Source organism: Tachypleus tridentatus, chromosome 13 (assembly GCF_004210375.1).
Source record: "Tachypleus tridentatus isolate NWPU-2018 chromosome 13, ASM421037v1, whole genome shotgun sequence".
Lineage (NCBI taxonomy): Eukaryota > Metazoa > Arthropoda > Merostomata > Xiphosura > Limulidae > Tachypleus > Tachypleus tridentatus.
The window spans coordinates 114,340,055-114,351,402 of record NC_134837.1 but is presented as its reverse complement, the minus strand read 5'-3'; the positions used below and the strand labels follow the sequence as shown (position 1 = coordinate 114,351,402).

Genomic DNA, 11,348 nt, shown 5'->3' with positions numbered 1-11,348 from the left:
TTTCTTAACTATCTCCAGTCTTTGTATTCCTTCGTGTACAGCAAGTTGTTGATAAATGGGTTTTTTTTTCCATATTCTTCAAGGTATGTGAAAGGAGTGCCCATTGTCTCTATATCCCTAAATGATCGAGCCTGTCGTTATATATTCATCATCCTTCCTCAATTCATGGTATCCCATTCCCGTGGATGGTGGTATTTCTGTAAATCATGTACGTCATGCTGATGACGAAATTTTTATCATATCTGATTAACCCTATATAGGCACGACTCTTATTTTGCTTAATAAATATTCCCAGGGTGAAATTTTCTTTATGTGTTTTGAGGTTCGTTTCCATTCTGTAGAAAGTCATTAGTCGTTTCCATTCTGTTGTTCAGATTTTTGTTTTAGTTTGGCTAATGTTCTCCTTTCAACACATATTAGTTGTCAGTAGATCTTGCCTCTCATGTGGTACATTGGTGCTGTTTTCTCTTTGGGGAGATTGGTGCTCAGGTTAATCATGCCATTATCTTGTCTGTTTTTGTGAGAAGGGAAAATGGAAATAATTTTCCAACTTCCTTAACATTTATCGACTTGTCATGTTGGTCTGGGAATTCCCCGTATTCAGATTTTTTGGTTAATGTTTTTTATTATCTCTCATAGGTTCAGATCTTTCTTCTTGGTATTCTCGGTGTGTGATGGTTGTCTTTGGTACTGAGATGTGTCACTACACTTCACAGTCATCATTGATCATGTGTCCGATATTTTGATGTTTTTGTTTGTCAAAAGGAAAACTTTTCACACTTTTTTTGTAAATGTTTCTTTTTTATTTTCTGCATAAAAACTGTTCATTCATTGGTCAATTCTGTGTTATTGATTGCAACTTTCTGACACACTTATGAATATGTATTTCTGCACTTCGTAATGATTTCCTGTATTGCTTATTACCTCATCATGTAACATTTTGATTCAGTGATTTCTGAGATTGTTTCTTTAATTCCTTAAAATGTATCATTTGGTTATAACTGTGCAGATTTCGGTTTCCCACGCATTTTCTGTATTTGGTTTTGTCAACAAAGTTTCAAAACTGTATCATACTCAGTATCTTATGATTCATATAATGTTCTTTCCATTAGTTGCTCTGGCATGCAGCCATTAATTATACACATGCACAGTAACTTGGGGTCAAAGTGGAGGGCATCGGTTCTGTAAATATCCTGTTAAGGTCAGTCCAGCATGCAAGGGTACTTGTACCATTCCAGAGAAACCATTCTTGCTTCATTGGTTATGTTTAAATGCAAATGTGGTAGCTGTGGTTTGATATTTAAAAATATATATAAATAAAAGTTTGGTTATCTCTCATTAGATGCAGATAATATTGTACTATTATACAAAAATCTTAAAATACAAAAAAGTAACTACGTTCTTAATACCTATATTAACTGTCACAACATTATACTTGCTTCTAATGGATTTCTTGATATCATAAACAATCAATTATTCATAATACTAACTCAAGTTTAACATGGTGATGTATTTTAATCACTTATTGTTTATTTATGCTCAGCACCAGTGCCATCCTTACATGAATAATAAAAAAAAATTATTTGCACAATAAACATCTTCAGGTACTGGTCCAATAATTATTCAGTTAAATTCTCTTAGGGTTTTGAGTTTAACCTAATGTTATTTCTAGTTAGTAACATAAAGTACATACACCAGTGAAAAGGAGGTCTTGACCAATTGGTTTATACTTATTAAGAAGAAATGAGCACACACACACACAAAAAAAAAAGTCAAAATTTAGAAACAAGTATAATCTTTATAAAATTTATTATATTTGCATAACTTGTTCTGTTGTTAGTTAGGTCCATTAAATGATTATTATTTTTACTTTACTTACTATTATTATAAACTTACACAACATTAATAATGGAATGAATTTCCTCCAAACTATGAAATTGACTTTATACTAGCAGTAGTGGCTTGTGCCTAACAATGAATTTATTAAAGTCCTTATCTTACCCCACACATGAAATAAAGAATAAAGCAAAGTTACTTTCAGTGTTACAATTTATTTGTATACCAGTTTGAATCATTGGTCTTAAATTTTATAATTATAAGAGCTTTGATAACAATTGTCATAACAGACAAAGTCTGTTTATTGATTTAACCAAAAAACTGAAATAATTACACTTGATTAATTACAAATCATTTAATAAAACTCTAATTGCACATATCCTGCAAAAAAACAAACAGAATCCCTGGGGAGAAAACCATGGGTTTTGTAACTGCCCCCTTAATTTAGGTCCCTTAGTTCAGGATACTTGTATCATTCAGGAAGAACCCTTCCATCTTCACTGGTCTTCTCAATAATCTAAAAATATAGTTACAATATTACTTTCTACTGCAATTGTTTGCAAACTCATCTGTTACATCTGTGCTAGTCATCCCTAATTAAACAATGGAAGACACCTAGTCATCACTACCTACCACCAAGTCTTGGGTCACTCTTTTACCAACAAGAGTAGAATTGGCCATCACATTATAATTTCCTCACAGTTGGTAGGGAGAGTAAGATTAAGAATTCTTTTAAGATAGGATCTGTAGTTTTGTTTAATTCTATTTCATATCTTTTTGCAATAGTGGAGGTTGGGAGTTTTAGTAAGTAGTAATGTTAGGGTAGTTCCATTTCTACTTCAAAAAATTAAGAGTAACTGCCTTCCCACAACTACTCTGTGAAAACAAGTGTTCACTATTCAACACATACATTTACACTTTATTTTCACCATTTAATAAACACATTAAACTCTACTGTTAATAGAGATTAACACTAATGTTATTCCAATACAGTGTTTGTGTTTTAAATTTAAAACTTACAACATATTAAAAATCATCATGCATCATATAATTCTCACATTTATGTGTTTATTTCAGAAAACTGTTATGAAATTGACACCACAGGTGTTAATAATATTGTGGGGTTATTACAACTTTGGTAGGTATATTGGTTTACCAAGAAATAAATTTAATTTGTTTAAACTTCATGCACATGTGTAATTACATTCATAAGTAGTTAATAAAAAACTATATATATATATATACATTTAGTTTTTAGATGACAAGTCTACACAATAAACAAAAGTATATTATGCAGAATTGAAACTTTGTGTATAGTACAAATATTAACACTAATTAAAGAACGTCTCTAAAATTTGGTGTTTAGACCTTGATAAAATATTTGAAAATCCTTTCAAGATAGAACTTTATAATTAAGTGTACACATTTCAAACTACCAAATGTTGTATTATTCCTAAACATTTTGAATAAATGGTTGGATGTTCTAAATCAAACACGTAATATCTTAATAGCATCATTGCAATAAAAATGTTTGTGGTTGTAGACAAATCTTTTATACTGTCACCAACAACATATTTTGTTAAAATTTCCTCCAGACAGTTTGTAAATACCAGAATCTTACCTTCTCATCTGCAGAATCCAAATAACAAACATAATAATTTGAACATAATTTCAGTTACATTGTGGTTAACAGACAGGCTGTAAGTTAGTGGTAACATGAAAAAAAGTTGCTACAATAAATGAAAATAAGAAAAAAACCAGCAAAATGGCTGTCAGTCAGCAATATTTGATTTTTCAACAAAAATATTTGGTATATTCTTTCCTTCACTGTCTACCATAACTTTCCATAATATGAAAGACATATCTAAAGGGAATTTATGTGTCTAAGGAGGTAAAATTTGGAAAGTTGTAAAACATTTGAAAAAGAACAATGTGATGCACATCATTCCCTCAACACTTCCTGTCAAAAGTTTACCTCAAACCATCAATGAATAAAAAGGTGATACATTGATCATTTTGGATATTCAAAAACAAAACTTAGTGGGCATCATCCAATAAATATATCCCATCAACAACAGGAACAGATATATCCTGCACTGTCTGTGAACTGGTGCTGAAAATATACTGGGGAAGAGAGACAGAGACTAACCCTATAGTTTGTGCAAAATTTCACTGTAGTCAAACATTTTTCAAATTATAATTAATTAATTTCAAACATTTTTTATACTGTTGTTATTTTTAAAAAGACACATTGTAGATCAAAGTTACTGCTACATTAAGTTGTGGAACAAGAGGTTTTATATGTAATTAAAAAAATACAATATTTTTACAACTTTAATTACTGTTTTTGATGACTGTCTTTTCCCTTTCTATTTCCAACTAATTCCTCCAGCTTTCCTAACAATATATTATATTAGAATCTGGTAATGAGAAAATACATGTATAATTTAATTTTACCATGATTTAAGCTGTAACTACATTAGTCAATTAACTCTAAGGTCCCATTTTAATAACCTTCATTTATATTTACATTATACAATTGACATGTTTATCAAACAATTATTTAATGAAAGGGTTTAACTGTTAACGAAACTGGTAACTGGTATCTTAACTGTCAATAACTTTACACTAAATGCCTTAATAACACGTTCACTTTATTAACATATACAATTATACATAATTAGAAAATGTTTCACGTATAATATTCAATTCTACAAAGATATGTTTAACATACATACATTTAAATTCTTCCTCAACTGCTCTGGAACCTTTTTCATCAGACACTCATGTTTATTATTCACCTCTTTTATAGCATCAAGACTGTTTCTCATGCAGAAAACTTACAGTGTACTTTAATTAATATTTTCTATCAAGAAACAATAAGTCAATTTCAGGTTAAAATTCACATTAAACTTATATAACTGTTTTCAAACTGATAAATGTTCACACTTTTTCAAATATACTTTAAAAAATGAACTGTATTTCAAAATAATATTTTTTACTTGTGAAATTTTTTAAAAGCCTATACAACTTCAAATTGTGGGTTTTTATGTAATGTATTATAGACTATTTTATTGGTGCTTGAATTGATTGGAAAATTCTAGTTTCCAAGATATTTCTTTTGTGCTGTTCATTAATAGTTTGAAATACCTTACAAAATTTCCTTGATCAAAGCAAGAGAATCTTCCTGGTTTCAGTGCAGTTTACCACTGTGCTCTTCTAGAGTGGTACATTCTCAATAATATGTGATTTGGATTGTCCACTAATCCATTTTTTATTTAGTTGCTCTATACGTTTATCAAAGGCCCCCTCATTTATTGGAAATGGGGAAAGAGCTGGTTTCCTTCCAACTTGTCAAACTCTAAACATTAAAGTCTGAGGAAGAAGCTGAAGGGGATTTTGGGGATGTTTTTCATACTTTCCCCAACCTTGCAGTCCCTATTCTTTGATTTAATTTACTAATAGAGAAACTCTAAAAGCAAATAAAGATAAGCCTGTTTACTGTATTAAGATTAGATAAATTGATTTCAAATCAAGATATCACAGTAGTAAGATGTATATTTTTTCAGCAATATATTGAAATGTTAATAACAACAATAAAAAATAACTTTTGCCACTCCTCCATTCTCATGAGAAAAATTATCTTTTATTCATTTCATTTTCTTGCCAATTAAATTTTTGAGTAATAAAGAAATTACTTTTTATCATAGTAACCCATAATTTTTATCCATCCTCATATGGCAAGCACTTGTATTTTGTTACAATTTTCCTGCCACTCGCCTGACAGTACAACGAATTCAAGTCCTGGATAACGTTTCACATAAAATACTTTACATACAGTTATCAGATGAATTAAATATGAGATTTGTCTCTCCATTACTCAGAATCAAATGCAGTGATTGTATAACAGATTTCTTCTTAAAAGTAAAAAAAAAAAAAAAAATCTATATAATAAGGAAACAGAAATAATTTTATTTCACTTTAATAAAAATCTACGTAATCATTAGTGAAAACTATTTTTATGGTTGGTCAAGGATAACAAATTCAAAGCTTGTGACTCACGTACTGGTAAATCACTAAATAGTTTACCATGTACGTAAAATAAATATCCCAGCGTTAGAAAATATATAACAATTTACAATTAATTCAAAATTTGTTACATCCAGCATCATGTGCTTTTTCCCAGAAAATTAACAGAAAGCAACAAATTGTTAATGTTAAATTGGTATATTTTTACAAGTTTTTCACTTGAATGATAACAATAATCTTATATGAAAATAAGCATGGTATATGTTTTGATGTTAATAACACTTCACTGATCATTTTTTTCTGCTAAAGAACCATCATTTTTCTGATCAGTATCCAATCGTATTCTAACTCTAGGTTTTTTGCTCATCTCAACTGTACTGATTGTACAGTATTTCACGCATAAATCTAATGACATCATTACAATGTAAAATAAAAGTATTACTCTTAAACCCGTGAAACCGTTATCTTCTTCAAACTTTTATAATTACAATTTTTCCACACAAAGCTATTTCAAAAGGTTTAATACCCATACCAGCCGTCTTGAGATACACTCTTACAAACGTTTTCTACAATCCACATTTGCCTCAAAAAATAACTATAGCGGTGATCTTGCATTAAATCGTGATACATAGAAAAAAGGTTTACACTCTATCGTTTAGGGTCAGAATATAAAATTTTAATTTACTTACGTACGTACTACTTCGAGGTTTTTGGATCACATTAACGTCAAAGCATTTGTGATGCCCGAAAAGTTACAAATAATAATAAACTTTGTGTTATAGTCGTTTGTTTTATCAATTTTGAACCCTTTTTTGAAATTACTTTTTCATATCTTGCGGTCTCTTTTACTGTTTTGATTACGTAATAACTGGTGGGTATGCACAAATATAGCTTTGGTTTTGCTTCATCACGTAGGAACTCTGAGAAATAGACAGTTAATTGTTTACCGGCAATAACGTATTTAGTTGTGTTTATGTTTCTAATATGCTATTAAGTTAAACATATGTTGAACATAAGTTGAACAGTTGAGCTGAATGTAATATGGGGTTCTGTAATTGCCAAGAAAATTGTCAACAACGTCTTTGGAGGCTTTCCAGGCAATCTTTTCCAACCCAACTAACAGATTTTCGAACCGCTTGTCACTCATAACATGTTTGATCTGAGAGCCAACAAAAATGTTCTCTTTCATCAGGGCCTCAGTTATTTTGAGAACATCTGTCTTAAATAACGAAAACCTTGCCTTCTTTGTTCATTGCTTTCGCAAAATTCTTCATAAGTCCCAATTTTATGTGAAAAAGAGGCAAAAATCTTTGCCGTGTCTACAAGCGGTTCGTGCGCCACATTTTTCTGTTCTGAAACTGACTTTTTACGGAGTGGCCAGCTTTGTTTAGAATAATGTGACTCTTTGGCACGACTGTCCCATTCACAGATAAAAACACAGTACTTTGTATAGCCGAGCTGCAGTCCCAATAACAGAGCAACGACTTTCAGTTCTCCACAGATATGCCGGTTGTACTTGCTGTACTGGATGTGCTTCAGCAACATTTCCATATTCTCATAGGTTTCTTTCATGTGTGCTGCATACCTAATAGATATTGAAGGGTGAACGTTGTCATTGTGTAACAGAACAGCTTTGAGGCTTAACATTGATCAATCAATAAAGAGACCCCACTCTTGCGGGTCATGGCCACAACCCAAAGTAGAGGACAATCCTACGATGTCAACACAGAAACAGAGACTGTCAATTTATGCAAATAATTTGGTTATATCATCTTGGCGGTTTCGAAAAACAAAAATTTTCGTACCTGGTGACAGCAAACACCATTCCTGCAGTCTCGAACCCAGCAATTCGGCTTTTGCTTTTGACAGACCCAAATCTCTGACCAGATCGTTTTATTCTGACTGTGTTATGAGATGTGGATTGCCTGAGGAGCACGATTCAAAATCCGGATCAATGTCAGAGCCAGTTCCCTGCATTGCAGTTTCTTCATCTGATTCGTCTAAGGTCCATTCCTCTGGTGGTTTCGGAATTGGAAGACTGTCGTCATGTGGTACGGGTATAATTGCTGAAGGCAGATTAGGATATTCAATTTACTTCTTGTTTTTGGCAGAGAAACCAGACACATTAGTCAAACAGAAGTAACAGTCCGTCACATGGTCTTACTGTTCTCGCCATATCATCGGGACAGCAAACGGCATTGTCTTTCGAGTGCCTCTGAGCCAAGCTCTCAGACAGACAGCACATGTCGCACAACAAATGTGAGGCGCCCATTCCTGGTCTTGATCACTAATTTTACAGCCGAAGTACAGATGATATGCTTTCTTCACAAGAGCATTGAGCTCTCTGATGAACAAGCGTATATTCGCCACATATATAGCAGAATATATCACGGCTGTTACGACATTGACGAGACATATTGGCCGACACCAATCGTCCTGTAAAACATCTATAACATCTAACTTCCTTGTTACAGTGCTACTGAGGCAATGCTATATTCTGAAACAATACGTACACACTATAAGGTCCATATTAATCCAATGAGCAGCATATGTGTATGCAAGCCACTTTTATAGTCTGCTGAGACAGTGTCAAGCTGGCTCCGACCTGCACAGGCATGCCCGGGGTGTAAATCCTGGGAGGATGGAGGGTATACATCCCCCTTCATTTTAGGTGAGGCGTATGGTGCATACAATAATCTCCCTACAGTTTGGTCTGCTGAATTGTTTTATTGCATCAAAGGCCTGCAAATTGTGTGTTTGTTCTTGTGATTCTCGTGTTCTTACTAATCGAATTACATAATTAGGCCTAGATGTAGGCTTTTTCAGTAGCCGAAATGTACATCTTTAATATAGGTGTGCTTCTAAGCTTTTCGATCTAAGTTACAGTTCGTAACTTCGTATCAGTCAGTAGGCCTAAGTATACATCCAAGTATCGTGGCAACAATATTACTGTGACTGCATGTTTACATCTTTCAGGTTCACGTAATCAGAGATTACCAATTTGCAAATTGAACAGTCCAATAAGTGGTTGCAAAAATCATCCCCCCATCGGGTGTAAAAATCTACACCTCTGATAAGTAACACTCAACAGTGTTAAAGAAGCAAAAATTTTGTGGTGCAGTGTAATTCTGGAAAACCGTTAATAAACCAACTTACGGATAAAAACTCCAACCTCGTTCATACCAAGTTTATAGTGAAAAATAAGTTTGCTGCATTAATTTTGCGAAATATAATTTTAGTCTTTTACATTTTAGAATCTTAAAATATTTTCGAATACTTAAGTAATAATTCAATTATATCAGGTAAGAAAAAATTTAATTGTTCATGTTTTGTCACGAAATTCGTTATTACCACCATTGGCCAAATTAATGTGAAGCCTCAATCTTGTTAGGTTTAAATTACTTTGTGAAAGTGCTAAGTTTTCTAAAGAAAAATATATTCGAAATATAATTAATTTCATACTAATCAGACAGATTTATTCATTTTGGAATACTAATAGTCTTATATGCGCGTGTATATTTATATATATAGTAGAAAAAGTAAAAATGAACTAATCACGAAGTAGATATAGAATATAAAGCTTCTCATGACGGTATTAAGGTCGTTTATTTGCAGTTACGCGTTATATATATATATATATGTCCATTCTCTCAGAAAATAACCTGTTGTATTGAAATGACACATTTCTCATTTTATCCAAACTATATATCAAATCTGGTGAGGACCGATGATGGTGTTCTATTGTATTTGTATATGTGTTGTTGTTTTTTTTATATCAAAGCCACATGAGCTATTTGTGATGAACACCTGTTATTTTAGCTTTGTAAATTCGAATATTTAACACTCACCTACCGAGGAAGTGATGTTATAGCCTTGGTGATGTTTAAAATTTAAAAATGTAGAACATTAAAGTGTTTTTCTTATCAATCCTAATCATCAATACAGGCCATAATGTGTTTCCCATTCGTAGATAAATTATTTCCGGGAACAAATCCCATTCTATGAGTTTTGGATGTTGTTTAAACTAATACCTTTAATACTAACGATACTAAAGTTAATTCATAAAAAAAAATACATAAAAAGAAATAAATTGAGAAAAGAAATTTAACTTTGAATAGCGTGTGTGTTTTTCTTATAGCAAAGCCACATCGCACTATCTGCTGAGCCCACCGAGGGGAATCGAAGTCCTGATTTTAGCGTTGTAAATCTGTACGCTTACCGCTATACTAGCGGGGGGACCTTTGAATAGCAAATGCTACTGTATTTCCCAATAATACTAACTTTATTATTTTCCAATGTGAATCTAATAATTAACATTTCAATGAAACGGCATACCTGTGTATGACCGCCATTACTCCAAAATCAGGGGAGCTAGAAACCTAAAATTGGCCAGGTGGTTAAGGCACTCGACTCATAATATCAGGGTGGCGGGTTCGAATGAACGTCACACTAAACATGCTCGTCCTTTCAGCCGTAGGGGTGTTATAATGTGGCGGTCAATCCAACTATTCGTTGGTAAAAGAGTAGCCCAAAAGTTGACAGGAGGTGGTGATGACTAGCTGCATTTTCTATAGTCTTAAACTGCTAAATTAAGGACGGCTCGTGTAGCTTTGCGCGAATTTCAAAAACAAACATACCAAGTGAACCCTGGAAATATGCACCTTAGTATTATTACTTATCCACGCGCGTGCATCTCTGTTTCTAAGGCAAGCTAGGATAAAAACACGTGGAAAAGAATATCAGACCGCAAAAGGTAAGAGCTTAGAAACCTGAAATTTTGCCCCATACTAAGTGGACCCTTAAAGATGTCCACCTGAGTATTATTACTGATACACATTCGAGCGCATTATTATAATGAGGCCAGCTAAGAAAATAAACACATAGAAAAAAGTGTGATTACCGTAGTTCGAAAGAGAAAAAAACCTAAACATCTGCATCTTTCTCCTATACTGAAGGTGTACAACTGAGTTTTACTCATCTTATTCACATGCGTGCGCATCTTCTTCATGAAGCAAGCTAGCGAAAACCCCCATAAAGAAGAAATGGTTCCTGATATTACAACTAAAATTCACAAAGAGATTAAGAAACTTACGTGCGCGGGAGCATTTACCGCCATAGCTCCACGATGAAAGTATCTATAAACTTTAAATTTTGCAATTTACTTAGTGAACCCTAAGGGTTTTCATCAGTATGTTATTACTTATCTTCTTTCGTGTGCGTATCTTTTTATGCTAAAAACTGTACGAAAAAGAAATGTGACCGTCATATCTCTAAGAGTAAAAAATCTAGAAACCTGAAAGTTTGCACCAAAACTAAGGAGACCCTAAGGGTCTGTATTTGGGTATTGTCACTTATCTTATCAACAAGAATTCGCACATGCTTGTGCACAGCGTTCTAATGAGGCAAGATCGTGAAAACATGTATAGAAACGAATGGTATTTTATATTACAAATTATAGATATAAATCGCAGGCGGATAGAAAC

The 11,348-nt window shown here is 32.8% G+C and overlaps 1 long non-coding RNA gene across 1 annotated transcript; it reads right to left on the bottom strand.

The window, feature by feature from the left end:
* Window positions 1-259: 259 nt before the first annotated feature.
* LOC143238709 (uncharacterized) lies at window positions 260-5,940 on the bottom strand. The gene is made up of 3 exons (XR_013020722.1): window positions 5,535-5,940; window positions 4,575-4,702; window positions 260-2,353 (listed from the first exon to the last, which is right to left on the bottom strand). It is a non-coding gene; the product is annotated as an uncharacterized LOC143238709 (long non-coding RNA).
* Between the last annotated feature and the right edge of the window lie 5,408 nt (window positions 5,941-11,348).